This window comes from Bos javanicus, chromosome 13 (assembly GCF_032452875.1).
Source record: "Bos javanicus breed banteng chromosome 13, ARS-OSU_banteng_1.0, whole genome shotgun sequence".
Lineage (NCBI taxonomy): Eukaryota > Metazoa > Chordata > Mammalia > Artiodactyla > Bovidae > Bos > Bos javanicus.
In genome coordinates, this window is record NC_083880.1 from 19,975,503 (window position 1) to 20,001,291 (window position 25,789).

General features: G+C 41.4%; 1 long non-coding RNA gene across 1 annotated transcript; it reads left to right on the forward strand.

The window, feature by feature from the left end:
- Positions 1 to 3,837: 3,837 nt before the first annotated feature.
- Positions 3,838 to 22,936, forward strand: LOC133259023 (uncharacterized). Its single transcript, XR_009740237.1, has 3 exons — positions 3,838 to 4,641; positions 4,881 to 5,137; positions 22,784 to 22,936. It is a non-coding gene; the product is annotated as an uncharacterized LOC133259023 (long non-coding RNA).
- The last annotated feature ends 2,853 nt before the right edge of the window (positions 22,937 to 25,789 follow it).

A 25,789-nucleotide genomic window follows, 5' to 3' on the forward strand; every position in this document is an offset into this window, starting at 1 on the left:
TCTGCAAGGCCATTGCTAAGTGATTCTTCAATCTCTAACTTTTCTCACTGAATATCCACTCCCACTAAGACTGCATTTTGCAGACTTCATTTGAAGTGAGAAAACATGTCTTGCTTTGCCTCTAATATGTGGGTTTTTCCAGCTTTCTACTAACAGATTATGATCTCCAGACCTAGGTCTGAAGGCCAGTTTACCCAAGACTCTTCACACAGTAAGGTAGTCCACAATTTGCTATTTCAAGGTATGGGGAGGTGGTGGGTAGACAAAGAATCACAACTGCCTAGGGAGAAAAAAAAAAAGAGTTATAAGGGCAGCCTCCCTCTTGAGAGTTGAATTTGATCCTTTAAGGCTGGCAATTCAATCTTTTAAAAGGCATATCTCTGTTCTAATCAATCAAGCTTTCATTTCCAACAGCAATAACCTTCCCTAGGCACTCAAGAAATCAGAAACTAGAATCTTGGACATAGAAAGTCAATACAGAATTTTCTACTGAGTCGACCTGGTCCTACAAACCTCCCCAGGATTTTGTCAGCAGGAAATCTGATGCTCCAGTATATCATGGGATGCCAACACCATCTATCAGTTCAAATCTGTCACATTAGGTAGAAAAGATGTGGTTTGCATCCAGGGCTTAAGGAATAGAGGGTCTGATAAATCTGAGAAGAATCAAATATAAGTAATGGCCTCTGGTGTGTTTTCCAACCTCTCATCTTGGGTTTATTGTTTTGTGAAGACTATATCTGAGGTTGATTGACTAGATATTCTGGGCCTTAGGGGTTCTGATCCAAAGCACTTAGCTAGTGGCTTTGCAGATACTCTTAGCCAATAAGAGGGTCAAACGTCATGGATGTGATCTCAGCCCTCTGTTATCTTCATTAAGCTTTGTGGGAAGTGATAGGAAGAATCATACAATCTAGGTGACCCACACACAATGCAATTTAAGGTACAAGGTATTTTTAAGCAATTTTTTTTCTCCAAGGTGCCACATTAGAAATTTGCTCAGGGAACATCCAAATTTCCATAAGACTGGAAAAATAATAGTGTGGGCAAATGTATTCTAAGGGATGATTAGTCAATACTATATCATGTTATATCGTATCTTAACTGACTGAGGTCTGGATAGTTAATGGATGTGAAGTCACATTGCAGGGCTTCACGTTGAAGCCCCTCACCCCCACCCCCACCACAGTAGGAGGCATGTAAGAGTTGGAAGCCATTTGACTTTCTAAGCCTGCAAAATAGGGATCAGAATAGCCGGTGTGCCAGGACAGCAAAGTTGTTTAAAGGTTCAAACAAGTAAGTAAACTATGATTTACTTTCTGTAAAAGTTAACATCATTGCTATATGGGCAGTTTTCAGTAGTAATAGTTCTGAGATCCTCACAGGTATGCTGCCTCTCTACATTGTACAGCAAGTTCCCAGTCTGCTAGAATTCTTTTAGAAAAACACTTTATTGATGTATGATTGACATACAAAAATTTGTACATGTTTAATATGTATCCAATTTGATGAGTTTGGAGATAAATATTAACCCATGAAACTATCACCACAACCTACAACAGAAACATCTCCAATAGCACTGAAAGCTTCCTACTGCCCTATTTATTATTGTTTTGTGTGTGTGTGTGTGTGTAACCTAAGCTTTACCCTCTTAGCAAAATCTCAAGTATACAATACTTGTATAGGCTCTGTGCTTTAAGTAGAAATCTAAGGACTTATTCATCTGTATAACTGAAACTTTTGAATCAAATTCATAGTTGAAAATTTCTTGCCACAAGTATCCTGAAAGTTTTTACAGCTTAGTTGGAAGCTAATCTTCTTTATATGTTAACAGTATCATCATAAAACAAAGGTAACAATATTGCATTCCATGACCCTTTTAGATAAGTTCTGATCATGTCATTGGACATGCAGTTATAAAAGTCACTTGTAATGATTGCATATTTAGATTTTCTTGCCACTGCTTTTTGTACAATGAATACATGAAATAATTCTGAGTCAGTAGAATTGCTTAAAAATCTTGTTAGCTCTTATCTTCTAGACATTTAATAGACAAACTTCAGCAACGCTATCTCTCTGAGTTGCTCAAATACATGTAGATATGATATTTTTCCTTTGCTACCAAGTCCTCCTGCTGAGCCAACCACCATCTCGGGACCTGACCCAGGACTGCGAGCTCCAACACATCAGTGGAGGTATCCATGCTGCGAGGCATTGGAGATGCACACAGGATGGAAAATTAATCCATCCTGTGGCCAGAGTTGGAACTGCCTAGAAATCCTCCTGACTCCCTAACGACTCTGGTTAAGACAGCCTGGTAGTAGCTGTTCTTAAATGCTTGGTGTGAGCCTGGGTGCCCCAGAATAGCTTTAATCAGGTGGGATGGGGCAGGAGACAGTCACAGTTGTTTAAAGGTTCAAACAAGCAGATCAGTCACTTAACCAGAGGCGGTGCTGAAAAATGTAACTGCCAGAGAACCAGTTTGTGGTTTGCAAACAGGACAAATGGGTGTGGGCTGAAAATGTGGCATAACCACCCAGGAAGAACTGAAATTGCCAAGCAGGAGGCATAACTACACGCCCTGGTTATGACCTCTTGCCTGGCAGCTCCCAGCAACGTAAGGCCATGTCCGTTATCTGTAAGAAAATGAAGGTATCTACCTGAAAGTAAAGAAGGGCTGAAGGCGGGACTTCACCTATTAGTGCGGGTCCGAGGGCAGCAAGGCGCGCCAAGGGGAGCCCTGGACACGGAGGAGACCCCAGCGTTCCTGCCCTAGCTCTGTCACCGACAAGACCAAATCCTGCAAATGCTCTGGGCCTCAGCATCCTCATTCACGAAATGGGAATAACTGTACCAGCTGCATCTTCCTTGCAGTATTGTGTTGAGGCTCAAGCAAACCATCAAGAAGTTTCTAAGAACTCCTAGTGTTCCCAGAAGTATAGATCCTAAGGGGGGCTGGGATGAGGATGAGGAAGAGTATCTGGCCTGGAGTATTCACAACAGATTTTGGAGAAACTGGGACTCAAACCTGGGAAACAGTAGTAAACCGTTGGACAGAATTTGCACAAGGACTCTGTTTCAGAATACAACTTCTAATTCCTCTAAGATTTCACAAGCAAGGAGGGTGTCCATGGAGAGGCACAGCTGAGGTGGATCCTGAATGGTGAGGACAAATGTGCTGCACAAAAGGAGGGAAGGACAGGTGTTCCTTGTGAGAGGGGATGCGTCAAGGCTTGGAGGGAATAGCAAGCAGTGTTACTCAAGGAGGCATGAATCAACGGGCAAAAAGCTCAAGAGTAGGGAATGACACGGTGTAGGTCGGATGAGACCAGATTAAAGTAGCAGTGAAACCAGACAGAAGAGGCATTTAGGAAGAAAGAGAAAGTTCCAGGAGAGTTTCAAGCAATAGTTTAAGGAAGATTAGTCTGGCAAGTAATATGCAGGCTGGTGGCAGCTAAGATGGAAAAGAATAAGGAAAATTATCTATTAGCCATTCATAGCAGTGGTAATGGAGAGAAATGGAGAGATAAGAAACAAAGGAAAAAACTGAAAAGTATGGATGACTAGCTGGATGTAGAGGATACCCTGGTCCTCAGTGGCGGTAAAGACTGAGACTACTTTGTTTGGGCTGCTTTCTTGGACAGTGGTTTCAAGCCATTGTGTCCAGAGTATCGTGAGTACAATCGACTCATTGATAAGGAAAATTTTTTCTCGCTGCCCACAGCTTTCATCACTTGGTTCTGTAAGTGGGGTTTTCTTGATTCTTTCCATCTCGATTTAACATAAACTCCTGCTGTCCAGTTTTGCAATAAACGTTTATCGCTGTGTCCTTTTGTTGCTTTTTCACACTATAGGGGCACCAGAAGGAGAAGAGAGGGAGGACAGGTTCAAGACAAGATATAATTGCTGAAAAGCTCCCTAGCCTGGGAAAAGAAACAGTTATCAAAGTCCAGGAAGCACAGTGCTGCATACAGCCAAAACACATTGTAATCAAAATGATGAAAATTAAATATAAACAAAGAATACTAAAAGCAGCAAGTGAAAAGCGCAACAAATAACATACAAGGGAACTCCCATAAGGCTATCGGTTGATTTTTCAGCAGAAACTCTGCAGACCAAAAGGGAATGGCAATGTAAAGTGATGAAAGGGAAAAAATCTACAACCAAAAATACTCATATTTTTTTTAACCTGTGGAACTCGGAAGCTTGAAAGTAGACTTATGTGTAGAACTCATCATTCTTTATCTGTACACTATTTGTATGAATTTTAGCCACTGGATCCTAGTGGTAAGACGCAATTCCAAAGTAGCCCACTAGATGGAAGACAATAACTACTTTCTCCCCACCCCATCCCAAATAAATGAAAGGGTGGGAAAACTAAGCACTGTGGCTTCACACATTTCTGTTTGTCTTCTAACCTCTTATAAGAAAACACAGACTTTTATAGCGACATCTATCTGCATTGCGCTGAAAAAGTGAGAGAAGGATTTTCAGACTAGTGAGACCTAAGTACACTTTTTCCCCCTGAAGCTTTTGGTTTGACTTTGTTTGGTTTTGCCCAGGAAGGACACAGTGGAGGGAACAAATAATGAGCGTGGTCTGGATAACAGTTTGAAGAGAGAGACCATTGATTACAATACAGTATGTATTGACTGACTGGTTGATATCTGCATGGCAGGGTTGGGGGAGTTCGGTGGGAAGGGCACGATGGGAATCTACAGATGGAAGCCGTGGTCACAATGAATAACAGTGAGACTGTTCCCTAAAGTCACAGAGCAAAATCATCCAAGGCTCTGTGCCACCGTCTCAGCCCTGACGCCCCAGTGGTGAGAAACTCCGAGTTGCTTAAGGGAGGCATTTACTTTCCCTTCCTCCTCCAGGATAGAACTGCACTTCATCAACTTAGCGGAAAGCAGCTGACAGTGGACTTCACACCTAACTCTAATAAGGAATTGCTATGAAAAGTGACCCAGCGAGGATAACTGCCCTTCGCGGTTCGATGAGGTCACGGCAGGCAGGAGGGTAAGGACTCCAAGAACCGCAGCAGGAGCATCGGGGGCCCAGGACCCGGACCCGGACCGGGATGCGCCCCGGAAGCCAGCGGCTCCTGGCGGTAGCGAGGAGTGGTTAAGTGCAGGTAACGAAAAGGTTAAGTGTTTTCCTCGTCGCAGCTCACCTTCCACTGCGGAGGAGCTGCCAGGCCAACCGCAGGCTCCAGCTGCGCTCACGTGACTTCTCCTTCCAGTTTTCCAACGGGAAGCACGCGCAGATCTGTGTAGTGTTATTACCATATATAGAGAGAAACTGCTAGGCGAAAAACCCCGGAGAAGCCTGAGTCAGTTGCCTTAAGTAGGAGTGACCGGCCCGGGGAGGGGGTGGTTAAGAGGAAACCTGCCCTGCAGCACACATCATTACTAACGGTGTCAGGTCTGCTGATGATTCAGAAGACAGATCAGAAAAGGGAAGTGCTGCAAATGGGCATCTAACTGCAGGAAAGGTTATTAAACAGCTATTAAAAATTCTGGAGAACTAATGAAAGACAGACTTTTCTCAACCTTGATTTTTAAAGATGATAAGTTCTAACCTTCTCCCTACGTGTACTTGTTTTTTTTATTTAAACAAAACAAAAAATATTCTAAATAGAAATAGTCCAGTGGATGATCTAAGACAAAATCTCTGTGACTGAAGCATTGCTGCCGGTTAAAAAATAATGCAAGTTACACATGAGGTATCCTTACTGACCAGAAATGATTATGGATGTGTAACTGCTTTGATGTTGTGACATAATTGTTACTGGCAGACTGAAAAATAGACCCACCAAGAATTTTGACCAGAATGGTATCAAAGGGAGGTCAGGGACTTTTGGATGAAGGTCTGGAAAAGAATTGAAAGCTTTTACATCTATTCCTAGCGTTTCCATCTTGCCAGTGTGTGCATAGTTCAAACTACCTCAGTTTTCCACTCATAAAATGGTCATAGCATCTATCTCTACATAGTTTTTAGTACTCTATTAAATTTTTCTGAGATTATGTCCATAATGCTTTCTGAACCTCTTGAAAGCAATAGAGTCTCACTTTTAAAAACTTTCCTGTCACAGCGTATTATCTGATCATCAATATATAGTTTTTAATATAGTTTTGTTGATGATCAGACAATAATAAATAATGCCTGTAACTTGGGAAATTTAAACATGACTAAATAACCAGAGTGAGCCTATAGGCTTATTCTTGGATTCCATAAAAGTGGCCTCCAAAAGGGCAGAGTATTCTGTGCAAATCAACTAGGAAAACCACTCTATAATGTTGCTAAGATTAAGCAACGTGACAGAGGAAACCAAATAACTACCCACTGAGAGTCTCCTTGTGTAAAGTAATAATTCTGCAGATTTCCAAATGTATCCCCCAAAACAATACTTTCCCACTAAATTGACTGTCATTTCTTTAATAGAAGGCAACATTCTCATCCTGGAAAAATCAAGCAGTAGAGAAATGCAAAAAAGAAAAATGTGAATATCCCCTACAGCCTTACACTCCCCAGAGACCAGAGAGATCAAAACTATCCTGCCTGACCTCTTTCTAAAGATAAGCATGTACACATACACATGCACACACGTGGATGTGATCATAATATAGATAATGCTCTACAAGGGACTTCCTTCACTTGATTCATTTTATATAACTTTACACATTAATATGTATACATCAACCCCATTGTTACTACTGGCTGCAGCCATTGACTGATATAACTGTTTATCAGTTCTTCCATCTCTCATGAAGCCTTAGGGTTCCCCTCAGTGATGTTTTCAGATTACAGAAAATGTTGCCGTGAACATCTTTAAATTCTTATATATCCATGATCAAGTATTTCCCCTAATGGTAAATTATAATAAGAGGGATTTCTGTTCAAAGTCAGGAGACTTTAAAAATGCTATAGTTTCATTTCCCTTTCCTCAAAAGCACTCACATGCCCACTGTGGACTTACAAAATATTCACAAAATGAAAGCTGAGAGTTATGTTTTATTCAGTGGGAATTTTTAGGACTTCAACCCTGGGAGCATCTCAAGTAAGCCTGAGATAACTGTTCTGAGGAGGTGAGGGGAGGAGTCAGGTTATATAGAAGTAAGTTTTGCAACAAAGGGCAGGTAATTGGAACATCATAAGATTATTGTTAATTAAAGAAAACCAGATATCCCAAGTTATGAAAGATGCAAGAGTTGGGGCTCACTGAAATAAATCACTCCTTTATATACACCTCAGCTCTCTGGGGCCCGCATCCTGTGCTTTCGCAACCCTGAGCTTCCTCAGGGCTCACGTAGGGAGTGGCTGCAGTCTGATGGCTGCTGGACTGCAGGTACTCTTCTCTTTCCTGGGTGCCCTTGGGCTCACTAGCTCACTAAGCATGGTGGCTGCAATTGCTGATGGCTGTGACATCCTTTGTTTACTCCTATGGCAGGAAATATTCCATTTCTCACCGCCTACTGAATTGTATGAGGGTCTATTTTCTGTTGCTGCTGTATTTGCAGCTCAAGCCATTCTTGTTAAGATATGTTAGAAGTCTTACCAGTTTAAGCATCATGGTACTGTATCAAAGACCCCTCCAAAGAATATCAGCTGATCCAGCCAATCAGTTTCTGTTCCCCTGGTTTTCAACAGCAGGCAGACAACAACAGTGCCCACTTTACTAATAGTTCCATGGGTACCTTAACGTGGCACTCTGGAAAACCTCTCCCCAGAGTGTGGCTTAGACATGACCTGTGGGAGATGCCTTCACTCCCCATTGCCCAAGTCTGAATGGTGAGATTTCCACTTTCCCACAGACCTCAGCTTGCATGCTAGAGTCTGCAGGGCCTCCTCAGACCCAGGAAAAAGAAAAGGTGGATGAAGTGATGTCTGCCATTAGTTCATATCTCTTAGACAACTCTCCTGGAGGGGAGGGAAGGAAGTGCGTGGTGGAAGGCAAATCCCACGAGGGAACACTGCAAAAAGGCCCCCTCCCCTATGATTTTTTCCTCCCTCTCTTTCTTTTTTTTAAATTGAGGTATATTGACATATGGGCTTCCCTGGAGGCTCAGCAGTAAATGATCTGCCTGCAATGCAGGAGACTTGCAGGAAATGTGGGTTCAATCCCTGGTCAGGATGATGCCCTGGAGGAGGGCATGGCTACACCCATTCCAGTATTCTTGCCTGGAGAATTCCATGAACAGAGCCTTGCGGGCTACAGTCCATGGGATCACAAACAGTCAGACACAACTGAGCGACTAAACAACAATGTTGACATGTAAGATTGTACTAATTTTAGGTATACAACGTAATTTAATATTTGTATTGTGAAGAGACAAGTTAACATCCATCACCACACAGTTATAATTTTTTTTCTAAAGATGAGAACTTCTAAGATTTACTGTTTATCCTCCTCTCTTGATTTATCCTTTGTTATACCAGTTTTTATAATCTTTTTTCTTTATTGACCAGGCAGTTCTACATATTAGTTTAGTTCTACTGGTGGTCACTATTATATTTTACCAAAGACATGTGAGTCCACATTTCTCTCTCAGACTCTAACAGCAATTATAGCAATGTTCTGGACTTTCTACCCCAATGGGAACCCTTTGCAGGTCTTTATTTTTTCTTCCTGCCCTTCTTCTTTCCTTTCCCCAGGCTTTACTGAATAATCTGTCCAATTTTCCAGACACTGTAATAATTATTTTCTTACAATATGACTTATTTTTTAAGATTACTTTTAATTGCATCACACTTCATTTCTCAGAATTTATTTAGATTTTACTCTAAATTTTATTGGATTTTTACTACTTAGTGTCCTTTCTTATATATCTTTTCCTTTCTTGTAATCCTTACTCTGATTCAGATTTTATTTAACTAAAATATCTTCACAAGTAATTATTCAAAAAAAGTACATGATTGGTATATTATTACATTCTGATTTTCTGAATATAATTCATAGTTACCATTCTTTTCCTTTTCCTACCATTCATTCTTTCCATTTTCTTTTCCTCTAATAAAACCTCACACACTTCATGGTTCTTGATATTAGAAATGGGCTTTGAAAAATAATGCTGTCATTATTTGATGAACATTTTCAATTTTCAAGATTCAGCAGGTACTTTCTCTAGCTTTGAAGAATTGTTTTATATTATTTCATTGATTTTTGTCCTGCTTCTGTTTTTGCATTTAGAACTCTGATTATTCTTAGATTGGACTACTAAATCTGTTCTCCAAGGTATTTTTCTTTTCTCACAATCTTTCTTGTGTGTATACTCCATCAATGTAATCCAGATTTGGGGTTGTCATATTATTCACTGTCATTATCTAGATTTTTTTTTTTTTTGGCAATTATAGTTTTAAATTTCTGTCAAAGAACTGTTTATTTTCAGAGCATTTATTTTGGTGAAAACCTGGTTTGTTGGTTGGTTGGCTGGTTTAGTGGATTCAATATCGTCTCAAATCTCATTGTGAATATGAACTAGGAGTTTTTTCCTAATTCCCCTGGATCTTGTTTCATGGAGGTCCCTTTGTTCTGAATGGTCATCTTGGTGCTTCCCTTCTGACCAGAAGATTCTACCTCTGTAGTTAGTGATGTTGCTGTCTAGCTGATTTACTTGTATTAGCAGGTACATAGATCTGGCTCTGGGGTCTCCTGGGAGGAAATGATCGGAGCCTTGACCGAAAGGAGTGAGTGAGCCGCTTCTTAGGCAGGCTGGTGATGAGGGAGGGCATAGTGCAAGTGGCTTCCTTTCAGGTATGCCAGAGGAAAGCACCCTGGCATGCTGAGCCCGCTCCACAGGCAGGCAGCAATGGGGCCAACCGGGATTGGAGCTATTCCTCTGGCCAACTGAAGGAATTTGGGCCAGCGAGAAGATGCCTTCAAACACAGATCTGACTGTGGAGTCCAAGGGTTTCCCTGAGGAGAGGGAGCAAGACCTCATGGGCTTTCTTATAACCTGACTCCCCTCACTGTATAGCCTCTGTAGGAATTTTCTGTTGCATGACAAATGACCACAAAGTTAACGGCTTAAAATAATACATGTGTATTATGTCATAGTTTGCATGGGTCAGGAGTCCAGGCATGTCCTCTGATCAGGCTCCACCAGGCCACCATCTCATCCCACATGAGGCTCTAGATTCTTTCTCAAGCTCATTAAGTGTTTGGCAGAATTCGGTTTCTTGCAGCCAGATGACCAGGTCCCCGGTTTTCTTGCTGGGAACTGTGCTCCGTTCCTAAGGCCACTTGATGTCTCCTGCTGCATGGCCCCCAAGGCAGGCCACAAAGCAACTCTCTGCAGCTTTCCAGGCCCCTTCAGGCAAGTGTAGGGTGTTCAGACTGCCATGTCATGGCTTAGGACGTAAAGAGCGTTCTATGACTGGGTAGAGGTTGGCCTGAAGTCCCTGAGATGCAAAAGTGATTATTAGGGATGACATGTTTCAATCTGTTTAAGAAGAACACAGTTTCTAGGAAAGGAATTTTAAGACAGAGAGGGCAGTTTAGGTAATAATACTAATAGCATGATCCAGACCAAAATCCAATGCCACAGAAGAACAATGAGTTTCTAGAAATAAAATTATCTTGAGGATGCTCTGTGAAAGACACTGTGGAGAGAATGAGAAGAAGCCAGGGAGGAAATATCTCACAAGACATGTCCGATAAAGGATACTTACCCAAAATATAGAAAAAAACTGTTAAAACTCAACAATAAGAAAATTAACAACCAGATTTAAAAATGAGCAAAATGAGATGCCAACACACACCTATTAGAATGACCAAAATCCAGAACACTGATCCCACCAAATGCTCACAAGGAGCATTTGAACCCTCATTCATTGCTGGTGGGAATGCAAAATGGTGCAGCCACTTTAGAAGACCATTTGGCAGTTTCTTACAAAACTAAACATACTCTTACCAGGTAATCCAGGAATCACATTCTGGTATTTATGCAAATAAGTTGAAAACTTATGTCCACATACCCCACCCTCCCAAAAAAAGTGACCTCTCAAGCCATGAAAGACATGGAGGAAACCCAAACATAAAGAGCTAGTTAGAAAAGGCTACATGCTGTATGATTCCAATTATACGACATTCCGGGAAAGGCAAAACTATGGAGACATAAAAACACTGGTTGCAAGTGAATAGGAGAGAGGGGATGATGAATAGGCAGCCACAGAGGAATTTTTAGGGCAGTGAAACTATTCTGTACGACACCACTATAGGGAGACTCTCTGTACTTTCTGCTCAGTTTTGTTGCAACCTGAAACTTCGGTTGATCTAAAAAACAAAGTCTATGTAAACATCATGAGGAACATGGGTTTCTAAAGGATCTGTAAAGACTGGCTTGAACATATGCGTAGCTGATGTTCAGTGTTCCTTCCAGCCCAGTTGCTCTGGCTGGCAAAAAGCCTGTGCCCGGGAGCGATGGCTGTGTGGCTCTATTCACTGAAGACGCAGCCTGAGCACAGAGCAAACCCAGCTAGGCTCCTTCTCCCTAGGACTTCAATGGGGATGAGGACAGAGCCGTATTGTGTGGAGTAGACTAGCCACATCTGTTGCCTGAGGGTGACAGATATGCAACAAAACTCCCTTTGGCAGTGAGAAACAATGGCAATGTTAATTCTTCAGATGTGAGTATTGTGCTCTCTTGGGAATAAGAATCAGACAGATGACCCTTTGAGTGACACTAAAGTCTAAGGGGGCTTCCCAGGTAGGCAGTGGTAAAGAATTTGCCTGCCAATGCAAGAGACATTGGGTTTGATAGGAGACAGGACACTTGGATTTGATCCCTGGGTCAGGAAGATTGCCTGGAGGAGGAAATGGTAACCCATTCCAGTATCCTTGCCTGGAAAATTCCATGGAGAGCCTGGTGGGCTACAGTCCATGGGTTCACAAAGAGTTGGACACAACTGAGCACACACACACACAAAGTTCAAGAAGGATACTTAGGTGTGTCATGGGGGTGATGAAATAGAACACTGGAGGGAGAGTTAGACACTGATCTCCTAGATAATTTTGGAACTGGAGGGTTTCCATTCATTTTGGAAAGATAGAATAATGTAACATCTACTCACAGATGATTGTATAATTTATTTTTTCCAAATACTTTGACTTTGTTTTATGTCCTTAAGTTTCCGTCTGTATATTTGGAACTCAACGAGTATAGTGTGTGCAGGAGAAGGATTTGGGAAGCAATCCATCCATCTTAGAGTCAAAACTAAAAATAGTTCAGTTAACTTTGTATCCAGATAACTTTTTAAAAGAGAAAACACTAGATTGAAATCACAGCATATTTGACAAACAACATAATCCATGCGCCTCTGCTTTCTTAGTGGATTGAGATCCCCTGGGAATCCACAACAGGATGTGGCGAGGAAATCCTACAACAGCTACTTAGATGGAGTCTCTGAGTTGCTGCTTTGGTTTCGCTTTAATGTTCCTGGATTCTCAGGCTCATTCGTTTCCTTTCTTCTTTGGCTTCTTACTCGGCTATAAACTGGTCAAACCACACCCATTAGAAAAACTAGTATCAAAAAGAGAAAGAAGAAAGGTGGAAGAAAGGAAGGAAGAGAGAGAGAGGAAGAGAGAAGAAGGAAGAAAGGGAGGGAGGAAGGCAGAGTGGGGGGTGGGGAGGAAATAACCAGCGCTGATCATAATGTGGGGAAATTGGGACCTTTGTGCATTGCTGAAGCGAGTGTGAAATGGTGCCATGCTACAAAAACCAGCATGGCAGTTCCTCACAAAATTAAACAAAATTACCATATGATCCAGCAATGCCACTTCTGGGTATCCACCCAAAGGAATTGAAAGCAAGCACTGGAAAAAGATATTGGGTACACCCAATATCGTAGCAGCATTATTCATAAGAGCCAAAAGATGGAAACACCCCAGTGTCCACCGATGGATGAACGAGTAATGTCTACACATACAATGCATACAGTGGAGGATTATGCAGCCCTAAGAGGCATGAGCTGCTGACACACACTTATTACATGGATGAACCTTGAAGACAATATGCTAAGTGAAATAAGCCAGGCACACAGGGGCAAATATCGCGTCTTTCCACTTACAGGAGGTACTCAGAGTAACAGTTAAATTCATAGAGACAGAAAATAGAATGGTAGTTTCCAAGGCCTGGAAGGAGGGGACAATGGGAGTTCGTGTTTAATGGGTAGAGGATTTCTGTTTGAGAAGAAGCATAAGTTCTGGTGGTGGGTGGCAGTGGTGTATTTACCTAATGCCACTGAGCTGTATACTTATAAATAGTTAAAATGGTAAATTTTATGTCACGCATATTTTGCCACAATAAAAATTATTCAGAAAACGAAAAACCATTGGGCCGTGGGAATGGAAACATGGCTTTCAGAGCCAGGTGGCTGCACTGTTCCTGTACAACACTTAGCTCTGTGGTCACCTTCCCTTCTGAGACCTGTAAGTCTGTGTTCATTCATTCACTTATTCATTTTTGTTCACTAATGTTTAATGTTTATTAAGCACATACTGTGTGTTCAGTTTACTCTGAAACTATAGAATAGTTCAAAAACCCTTGATTGCAGTTCAGATGCATCAAAATCATCAACATATGGCAATAATCAAAATTGCTTGCTTTCCTCACTGCACATTTTTCACATTCAGATATAGATTTGATTCTGAAATCAGAGTATCACAAAATATCAAAGCTGGGAGAAAAATGACCTAGCCTAGTAAATTATTTAGCAGAGTAATATTTTTTCAAATAAAATGCTACAGGGATCACTAATATAACAAAATAAAATATTAAAACTGGTACATAGCCTTCTTGGACAGTCAGTTTTTTACTGTTGGGTCAAAAACACGACATCGATGGTGGCAGACTTAAGCATATTCAAAAACTCCTGACTCCCAAGGTACACCAGAGCTTTTAGGCAGCCACGGGGGCCTAAATCCCATAGGATTTAGGTCAATATCCCATATTGAATTTACCCCTTCATCCTACAGATTTAATTGATCAACCACAAAACACGTTAAAAATTTTTTGTTGTGATTTTTAAAGAACAGTTCTAAGGCACATCTGAAAATGGAAATAATTTGTTCTTTGACTCAGTTTTGTTTTTTTAATCTGTAAAGCAATTGAAGATTAGAAAAGTCTGCATGGCCATGAGGGTGGTTTTTGATAAATGTGGTACAGTACAGAGTGTGGACTTGGAGCCCAAAAATCTAGGTTCTGGTTCTAGTTCTGCTAGTGTGAGACGTGGCAAGAATCAGGTCACCTCCCTGATCCTGATGCTGTGTTATTTCTGAAAGTAAGGATAATAATGCCCAAGGCACCTAGTTTCTGAGGTTACCATGTACACGTGAGTTAAGCTTATAGTTTGAAGTATGTTTTTGCCATAGTATAAGAAAATGATAGTAACGATCCCCCAAAATGGAGTTCTTTTAAGTTTAAATAAGATGGTGTGTACATTTAACTCTGTATATTAATAAACATTAGAAGTTTGTTAGTCTAAATATTTTTAATTTATAAAAATGAAACATTACTTGTTTAAAAAAAAAAAAAGCCAAGTAGAGTCTGTAAACAAGTTTTGAAGTCTACCTCTGTCATTGGGTAGGAATTTCTAGAGATTAAAAATAGCAGTTAATTTCCCCTTCCCAGTAAGGAAATGTAATTTATTGGTCCCTCAAATGTATGATCACTCTACTCAGAGTTCAGATTGCCCAGTTCTTTCTCTTAATCAAATTTACATTTGGAATGCAAGATTTTAAAACATTAAACTTATTTTTCTATTAAAACAATTTTATTCATTTAAAATTTTAAGCTACATGCCTTTAAAAAATTTTTTAAATACATTTATTTATTTGGCTGCACCGGGTCTTGGCTGTAGATGTGGGATCTCTTTTTCGTTATGGCATGCAAGATCTAGTTCCCTGACCAGTGACCAAACCCAAGCCCCCTGAACTGAGAGTTTTAGCCATTGGACCACTAGGGAAGTCCCTTAAGCCACATACTTTGATAAGGCTATTCCTCTTCTGGAATGAACAGAAGCACAAAACAGGTAATAAGGATTTCTGTTGCAGACTGATGCCTTTGATAATTATCAAAACACCTAAAACAGGATGTACCTATATAAGATGTGAAATTTTCTTGCTCTGTCAGAAGTATTTCTTAAACAGTGCTTTTTAATCAGCATTTTTTTTTTCCCAAAGAAATCAGTGCTCTAGGGCAGGGACTGGCAAACAAGCCAAGGCCTGCAAACCAAATATATCCCAATTCCTGTTTTGGAAAATGAAATTTCACTGGAACACAGCCATGCTCATTTGTTTACATATTGTCCAAGGCTGCTTTTGCATCATGACTGCAGTTGAATCATCGCTGCAGAGACTATATGGTTTTCAGAGCCAAAAATATTTCCTATTAGATCCTTTGTGGAAAAAAACTGCCCACCCTTGTTTTAGGGACTAGGTAGAGGAAAAAAGAAAAAGATGGTCCCCCCAGCCCTTTTTTTTTTTGCCTCAATGTTTCCATCAGGAGGTTCTAAAATATAAATACTCCACACTGAGTTGAAAAACAGGCGTTCTACCTAACGCTAATGAAAGCCTGACATTGAAAGATCTCCCTTGGTCCGTGTGCCTCATGGTTGCACTCTGGGAAGTGAGTTCCCTTCCTTCCTCTGTCTGTGGAAGCAAAGACCAGGTTGCTGGGTCCAGACTCCCGAGGCAATAAGATTTTTTAAAGGGCAGACAACAGTGATACATAAACAACAAATAACAAAATGATGCAGATGCTTTGCACACGTTTTTGGTTGGGAGTGTGGACCACTTTGACCCTAGTGATACACTGACTTCTGCTGCTTTGGAACCTCAGGTTCGGGGACAACAGAGAGTGGTCGGTGGCCTCGCAGAGGCACCTTTCCTGTGGTCCCCGCTCTGCAGTCCTGGGGCTCTCCCCATCCTTTTGTAGGTGAAATGTTTCCTGTGCCGGCCACAGCCTTAAACCCTGGGTATAGCCAAGCCTGATGCTTGTCCCACTCGATTCAAACCTCCTCGCTACGAAAGGCAATCCATTGCGCTTTTGCTTAAGTGCTTTGAGTTGGTTTTCAGTTTACTCATCATCACAGCAGTTCTTCGTCTGAATAGTCTCTGCAGCTCTAACATGCTAGGATTTTCTAAAATTTTTTATTGGAGTAGAGTTGATTTACAAAATGTTGTCTTAGTTTCTGCAGTACAGCACAGTGAATCAACTTTATTAATACATATATATGTATCCATTCTTTTAAAAATTCTTTTCCTATATAGGTCATTACAGAGTATGGGCTAGAGTTCCCCTGTGCTATACACCTTACAAAGTAAACGTAATAAACACACAAATCAGCTGTATTCCCATTCCTACAATTCAGAAATAAGTGAGAGAGAATTCTTCTGCCTCTCTCTCAACCAACAAGTATTAATATGCTTTTAGCTAATGGCACCCCACTCCAGTACTCCTGCCTGGAAAATCCCATGGACGGAGGAGCCTGGTAGTCTACAGTCCATGGGGTGGCTAAGAGTCGAATACGACTGAGCGACTTCACTTTCATGCATTGGAGAAGGAAATGGCAACCCACTCCAGTGTTCTTGCCTGGAGAATCCCAGGGACAGGGGAGCCTAGTGGGCTGCCGTCTATGGGGTCACACAGAATCGGATATGACTGAAGTGACTTAGCAGCAGCAGCAGCAGCTGCAAGTAAGAGAAAACCAAGGCTCAATTTTCATTTGCCTTAAACAATCAGAAATAATTGGCTTACCGAAGTCCAGATATAAAGTGACTTCTTAAGCAGGACAACTAATTAACAGTCAATCTTAAGTTACAGCAATAAGGAACTGCAACACAGACAAATTTAAGTGACTTCTTAAGCAGGACAATTAATTACCAGTCAGTCTCAAGTTACAGCAATAAAGGACTGGGACAAAGACAAATTGAATATTTCTTAAGTGCTGTTTTGAAGACTAAATGAAAATCACTCATCTGTATCTAAATATCTAAGTAGTTGAAATCAGTGAGTAAATTCAGCAAATTGGCCATATGGGGAATTGATTACAGTGGGTGGACATGGATGAATTGACTTTTGGCCACCGACTTACAGCGGATGATGCCACGTTTGAGGGACCAGCAGATCAACAGCCACCCTGTCCCCCATCTAGGCCTTCCTCTCTTTCTGCCTTCTCCTGGTGTCAGCTTGGCCCAGCCTCGCTGCCTGGTAATTGCCGTGGTGCAGGCGTCACCTGCAGACACACCAGTAGGTAGAAGCAGAACTTTGGTTTCCTGTGTCTCTTTTTAAGATGGAGGGAAACTTCCCAGAAGCTTCCTCCCCACCCAAACCACATCACTGGCCTGAAATGACCCATGCCTGTCCATGTCTCAGCCTACCACTTGCAAGGGGCATTCATGGAGACCACCGGTGACTGATTCCCCAGAGCAGGCCTGCCCACTGAAGCACACAGCTACGCAGAGGAGAGTAGAAACTTTGACAAAGCTGTGTTGTTAGAAAAGAGAAGGGAGATGGCCAGGGTAGGAGCCGACAGTTTCTGCTGCCTTGTCTTTGTGCTTTAACATATATATATATATATTTCCCCACAGCAGTAAATGATTTTGGAAATGTGATTTCAACCAAAAATATAATTGCATAAAAACATCAGAGTTTATTTAACAAGTTCCCTGTTGAATTAGGGCAATTCAAATCTTCACTATTGTTAATCACTCAGTGTTTTGTCCTAAGACTATCGTATTCATGTTTGTAAACACATTACCTTGAAAAATGCTATTTCTCTTACTGAAATAAGTATTACCATGGACAGGTGCCTTTAGTTTTTCAAGGAAAAAAAAAACATATGTACAATTTATATTATACATGCAGACTTTGGTAAGCTTTACTACCAGTTCCTATGTTGACTCTCCCTCAAACTAGAAGAGCTCTTGGCCAATTTATTTTGACAAAATGTTTACTGACGATGTTGCCAAGCCCCATAAAATGAGTAAGACCTAATCTCTGTCTTTCCGAGCTTAGAATTCACTAGAGTTTTTCCCCAGTTAACCCTCAGCAGGTAGCGGTCTTTCGATGATCAGAACTGCCTGATTTATGTATGTATTTAATACTTCTTGAGCATCTGTTACTTGCCAGGTCCTGTCCTAGGACGGAGGAGTGTGATGCCCTCGTGGAACTCGGTAGCATCCAGAGGCACTGAGGAAGTAGTCTAAGTGGATCTTTTGTAGTTGCTCCTCCCACCCATTGTTCTCAGGCCCTTTGCTCTCCGAAAGGAAACATCTGGCCTCCCTCTCTTTTTCTGAATACTTTTGAGGGAGGAGATTCATGTATATTTTCTCGATTCTGGCCTTGTCACTGATGTCATAGATAATGTAGCTTTCTCAACAAAGGGTTCAGCCAGAAATTTTAATTTGACAGACTTTGTTTCCTGATGCAGTCCACAGCAAACAAACAAGGCAGGAAGTGCTCACAATGAACTTGGCTGGTTGCTGCCAACCGCCCGGGAGAACTGGAATCCTGCTGACCCAGTGAGCTAACTGCATTCTCTCCTGGGACCCTGGACCTACTAGGGCAGTGAGAGGCCACAGAGCACTGGGCTCTGACTTGGCACTTCCGTTCAGTTTAGAATTTTTCAAGACAAAATTTCATGCTTAAGCACAAATAGTTCTGCAGTTGCCCGGTGAACATGTCTTTGTTTGTTGTTTTAGTTTTACTGAAATATAGTTGACTTACAATGTTGTATTTAATTTCTGCTGTACAGCAAAGTGACTCAGTTATACACACACACATATATATAGGACTTTATTGTTAATTCATTCTATATATAATAGCTTGCATCTGCTAATCCCAAACTCATCTTTCTCTCTCCCATCCTCCCATCCTTGGCAACCCAAGTCTGTTCTCTATGTCTGGGAGCCTGTTTTTGCTTTGTAAATATGTTCATTTGTATTTTTTCTTAGATTCCACATATAAGTGATATCCCATGGTATTTGAACTTGGTTTTTAAAAAAGATATAAGCATTTCATTTTTACCAAAATAAAATAATAAGAATCTTTCTACCTTTTTGTGGTCCATCTAAATTGATGCAGTTAATAAATTCCTTTTTTTGACTCAGGGACTTGATTCATAGACTGTTAAAGAGTTAGAAGGACTTTGGAAATGATCATGTCTAATGATGGGTGAGCCTGGCTGTCCACCCAAACAACATGGGGAGGTTTTAAGAGTATAGTTTCCCAGGCCCCACATGGACCAAAGGAGTCAGATTCTCAGGGCATCATCAGGTCCAGGTGCCAGAAACATTGGTCTAAACCTCAGGTTTCACATATGAGGAATTATCCGCCAAAGATTGATGGAGTCATAAATCATGTCATCAGAATTGAGACTTTCTTTTTTTTTTAAACTCAAACATCAACTTCTTTCTTTAGTTTATTACCCGAGCAAAGAGGCTACCCTTGAATCCTTCTAAGGAGATGGGGAGAGGTCAGTAAATGAACAGCAGGGGCAGAAAAAGCAGGCGAGCCAGGGGGGCTGCAGAGTCATCTGCGAGATGGCAAAAACCACAGGAGAGAGGATAAGGGCGAGCTGAGCGGCAAGGCGTTCCTGCTGCAGGAGCAAGCCTGCTCCCGGCGACACCCCTCCTTTCCTGCGCAGACTGGAGCCCGCTGGGAGGGGCTGAGGACTGCGGTGAGCGCTGCAGTGTCGGCCTGCACAGCAGAGCCGCCCCAGGCGGTGATGCGGGAGCAGGATCTGACTCAGGGTGAGGTAACGCTGACTCAGGGGCCGCGCTCTGCACACACAGCTCGCTGCCGGCGCTCCCCACCCCGCAGGCAGGGAAGAGCTAGAGGGTCAAGGTAGCAGACACACATCAGCTGAAGCCCAGGCTGCTCTTTTCTGCTCAATGCAGATAAATACAGCAAAAGTGGCATGATACAGCTTTTTAGTAGAAAGACAGCAAAGGTTGATTTTTTTTTTTTAATGATATATATTTTAAAAGGAATATAATCCGCTGAGACTGAGTTCTCCATAAGATGCCTTTATTGAGAGGATCTGGTAGCTCAGCGGTAAAGGATCTGCCTGCAATGCGGGAGAGGCAGGTTCAATCCTTGGGTCGGGAAGATCCCCGGAGAAGGAAATGGCAACCCACTCCAGTATTCTTGCCTGGAGAATCCCATGGACACAGGAGCCTGGAGGACTACAGTCAATGGGGTTGCAAAAAAGCCTGACACAACTTAGTGACTAGAGCACCACCACCGTTTACTGAGGCCCTACTGTGCAGAAGGCAGTGTTGCCGGTGTTAGCTTCTGGAACTTACATTCTTAGAACTGAAATCATAAATGTCTTTCAGAAACAAATACATAAATGGTTTCCTTTCCTTGGAGTAACAGCTTCCTGGTGGCTTTTTTTTTTTTTTTTTTTGAGGTCTGCTTCTTTTCGTATTTAAGAGAGCAGCAATTTAATCAAATGAGAAGACCTAAAATAAAGATTGTGACATCCTAGCAAATACAAAGTATTAGGTTAATTTTGCTCTTTCGTAGCATGTTAGATGGAACTCCACAAAGCCACACATTATTATGAAAAGCAAAATTTTGTAAAGTCTGACCAAGGATCAAAATCCATAAACTATAACATAGTTTATATTATATTGTGGATTATATAGTATAATCCACAAACTATAACTCCACATTTTTTTACTCTTGTGTCAACCTAAAAAGTACTGGTATATAATTGTAACAATATCACCAATAGCTATAATTTATCGAACACTGTGTGCCAAACATTGTTCATTTAAAAAATTTAATCCTTACCATAAGCTTTGGAGGCAGGTCTTTTTACAGACGTGATAACTGAAGCACAGAGAGGTTAAGAAACATGTCTAAGAGGGGCTTCCCTGGTGGTCCAGTGGCTAAGACTCTGCGCTCTCAATGCTGGGGGCACAGCTTCCATCCCTGGTCAAAGGAACTAGATCCCACATGCCACAACTAAAGGTCCTGCATGCCTCAACTAAGACCTGGTGCAGTCAAATAAATAAATTAACATAAAAAAAAAGAAACAGGTCTAAGATTACACTGTTCTTTTAACTTTTTATTTTGTATTGGAGTCTAACCGATTAACAGTGCTGTGATAGTTTCAGGTGGAGAGCAAAGGGACTCAGCCATACATATACATGTGTCCATTGTCCCCAAACTCCCCTCCCATCCAGGCTTCCAGATGACATTGAGCAGAGATCCCTGTGCCATACAGCAGGGATCTGTAACAGTTGGTTATCCATTTTAGATATAGCAGTGTACACATGTCGATCCCAAACTCACTTCTCTTCCCCCCATCCTCCCCCCTTCACCCCCAGCGCCTAAAATGACATAGCTCTTAAACCAAATTCAAAGCCAGTTAGTTTGATGCCCAAGCCCCCGTTATTCACAAACAAGCTTTGGTGCCTCCCCAGATATCCTCATGAATTGATCGTGCATTATAAGTGGGAAGAGCAGAGCACAGTGGTTAAATGCCAGGGCTTTGATGTCAGGCACATCCTCTGCATCCTGGCTCTGCTGCTGCCTGGGCAAACAATGCCTGCCTCACTGAGTTGTCCTGGGAGCACAGGATAATTCGTGTTAAGCACATAAATCAGTTCTTGGCTCTTGGCTCTCAGTTCATGCTGACCATAATAACTGTGGTCAAAAAGATGATGGTGGTGACTATACAGGAGCCAAAACCTTGGCTTTGGTATGTAATCTCCTTTTTGTAGTTCAGGCCTTCAAATTCTGAAGTTTGAGTTTGTGAATCTCTTAAAATTAATGACAAATTATCATCAGATTGTTGGTTTGTTTCTTTCTTAACTCATCATCACCATTATCAAATTGGGAGGTAGCAGAGTGTTATTGTAAAGAGCAGGAAATTTGAAGCCAGGAGAAGGTGTAAATCTTGATTCTGACACTTACATGATGTGAAAGTTTGGACTAATCATTAAATGTCTAAACCCATATTTCTCAAGCTGTTGAAGGAAAGGAGCAATTTTTTCTTTCCCTTCCTCTCTTTTTCTTTCTTTCCTTCCTTCATCCCTACCTCTTTCCATCTCCCCTTTCTTCCTTCTTTCCTTCCTTCCTTTCTTTCTGGTTGTTTCAAATCTCTTATGGACCAATCCCTTTGCAAAATATGATAGAAATTGCTGCTGCTGCTGCTTAGTCACTTCAGTCATGTCTGACTCTGTGCGACCCCATAGACGGCAGCCCACCAGGCTCCCCTATCCCTGGGATTCTCCAGGCAAGAACACTGGAGTGGGTTGCTATTTCCTTCTCCAATGCATGAAAGTAAAAAGTGAAAGTGAAGTCACTTAGTCGTGTCCGACTCTTAGCGACTCCATGGACTGCAGCCTACCAGGCTCCTCCGTCCATGGGATTTTCCAGGCAAGAGTACTGACGTTGTTGCCATTGCCTTCTCTGAGAAATATCTAGCAATGTACAATTCTACAAACCTAAATGATCTCAATTTCTGTTCTAACCTCGCTGAGGAGATTAACAGATACAAACTACTTTAAGCTTTGATTTCATAATCTATAAAACTGGGACCCTACTACTTACTTCATGTGATTGTTATAAAAAATTAAGTGAAATAATGTGGATAAAATGCTTGCCTCAGGGGTAGGGGGCACTGAAGAATTGGGAGCCCTTAGGAGCGCCTATTCTTGGCCCACACCAGGAACAAGGACATGAGAAAGGGCTGTGAAAGGCATCTCAAGTATTCATAGCTGAGTCTCATATGAATCTATTTTTTCCCCTATCTCTCTGTGCAGCTGAGTTGTTCCTTGGGAGATATATTCCACAACTGCAGTGTTCTTGGTGATGTTTTAAAAAGGTAAGTGACCAGCCTGGGCTAATCCTTGAGTCAGGCCAAAGGCCTGTGCCCTCTGAACTCAGCCCACAGTTCCATCTTGCTCAATATAAGGATAACCCTAGAACATCACTAGAGAGAAGCAGTGTGGACCTCACATGCGTGTCTGGAAGTGGGTGCATTATGGCCAGGATTTTGGTAGTGGCTCAGAAGTGAAAGAGCTCTGCTTGTAATGCCCAGTTAAATTAACCTGAGAAAACACTGTTAAATAACATATTTACTAACTGGATAATCACTCTGTTGGGCTGCCCTGGTGGCTCAGTGGTAAAGAATTTGCTTGCCAGTGCAGGAGGCACAAGTTTGATCGCTGGGTAGAGAAGATCCCCTGGAGAAGGAAATGGCAAGCCACTCCAGTTTTCTTGCCTGGGAAATCCCATGGACAGAGGAGCCTGGCAGGCTACGGTCCATGGGTTCATAAAGAGTTGGACACGACTGAGCAGCTAAACAACAACAATGATTACTCTGTTGTTATCATCCATTTGGTTTTAGAAATGGGATGAACAGAGTTCCCAGTGGAGCTGAGGGAGGAGCTGGATTTGCCCTGGAATGCTATCCACCAGGACAATTCCCATAATCTAGAGTGTACCATACAGGAAGCATGGCTGAGTCACAGACATGGCCATCAGCAATCTCCAGGACTCATTCGAAGAGTTGGTGAGTATCTTAGTGATTAAATCATGATGCTGACAAGAGACAAGATGATGTCTTCTTGGTCATGGTATTTAACTGAGCCTGACACAAGTTGCAATCAAAGCCCCAGAAACATAAATAGGAAGATGACAAACATCTCCAAGTTTTGTTTGATGATTCTAGCCCTGAGTAATATCCTCAAAATCATGAAGGCAGTGGCCTCATGAAAACAGCAGTTGAGGTATGTCTAAAACATCAGAGTAAACATCTCAGAATCCAGATTTATATCAACTTTAAATTTATATCAAGCTATATCTGATAATAAACATGAAATATTACTTAATATAGTAGGGTATATTGCATTAATAAATATTTAAAGTACTTTCCATAGATTATATCAGGTAAGACATCCTAATGTAAATATTACTTTATCTTTCACTGGGACTTGGGAAGCTACAATACTGAAAAGCATCTGAAAGATAATCTCTCTGTTGGATAAGACACACCTGAGAAAACTTCCATGTGAAGCCTCAAATGAAAATAAGCTAATGGAGAAAAAAGATGCGACAGTCAAATAAAAAGCCAAAATTCGTCAGTTCAGAGACAGGAAAAATCAATACATTGAATGTCATATGGTCTAAAACGCTGGAAATATTGTGACACAGATCACTGTTCACTAGATGAGTTGGCATTGTCTAAGGTCTCAAAGTCAGCTTGGTCAAAAAGCAGGTAGGTAAAAGTCATGAGGAGAGAGGACTGGGGAGAAGAAATATTTTAGCCTCTAAAACAACTCAGTCACGGCAAAGGGAACATTGATGGAATAATATGTAAAGCAGTATAAGCAAAGGAAAATAAAGCACGTGGAGGCAGGCAATGTTAGGTGTTTAAGAGCTTTTAGTCACACAAGTCAGGGTTGAAACCTTTGAATAAAGTGGGGATGACAGCGTCACCTTTACAGATTTAATGAGACAACATTTGAAAAGGGTTTGGCAAATTCCTAACATCTATTCTGGGTTAGAGATTTTTTTTTAATTGAAGTATAGTTAATTAATAGCAATCTCAAAAAAGACAGAATGATCTCTGTTCGTTTCCAAGGCAAACCATTCAATATCACAGTAATCCAAGTCTATGCCTCAGCCAGTAACGCTGAAGAAGCTGAAGTTGAATGGTTCTATGAAGACCTACAAGACCTTTTAGAACGAACACCCAAAAAAGATGTCCTTTTCCTTATAGGGGACTGGAATGCAAAAGTAGGAAGTCAAGAAACACCTAGAGTAACAGGCAAATTTGGCCTTGGAATACGCAATGAAGCAGGGCAAAGACTAATAGAGTTTTGCCAAGAAACTGCACTGGTCATAGCAAACACCCTCTTCCAACAACACAAGAGAAGACTCTACACATGGACATCACCAGATGGTCAACACCAAAATCAGATTGATTATATTCTTTGCAGCCAAAGACAGAGAAGTTCTATACAGTTAGCAAAAACAAGACCAGGAGCTGACTGTGGCTCAGTTCATGAACTCCTTATTGCCAGATTCAGACTTAAATTGAAGAAAGTAAGGAAAACCACTAGACCATTCAGATATGACCTAAATCAAATGCCTTATGATTATACAGTGGAACTGAGAAATAGATTTAAGGAACTAGATCTGATAGAGTGCCTGATGAACTATGGATGGAGGTTTGTGACATTGTACAGAAGACAGGGATCAAGACCATCCCCATGGAAAAAAAAATGCAAAAAAGCAAAATGGCTGTCTGGGGAGGGCTTAAAAATAGCTGTGAAAAGAAGAGAAGGGAAAAGCAAAGGCGAAAAGGAAAGATATAAGCATCTGAATGCAGAGTTCCAAAGAATAGCAAGGAGACATAAGAAAGCCTTCCTCAGCAATCAGTGCAAAGAAATAGAGGAAAACAACAGAATGGCAAAGACTAGAGATCTCTTCAAGAAAATTAGAGATACCAAGGGAACATTTCATGCAAAGATGGGCACAATAAAGGACAGAAATGGTATGGACCCAACAGAAGCAGAAGATATAAAGAAGAGATCACAAGAATATACAGAACAACTGTACAAAAAAGATCTTCACGACCCAGATAATCACGATGGTGTGATCACTGACTTAGAGCCAGACATCCTGGAATGTGAAGTCAAGTGGGCCTTAGAAAGCATCACTACGAACAAAGCTAGTGGAGGTGATAGAATTCCAGTTGAGCTACTCCAAATCCTGAAAGATGATGCTGTGAAAGTGCTGCACTCAATATGCCAGCAAATCTG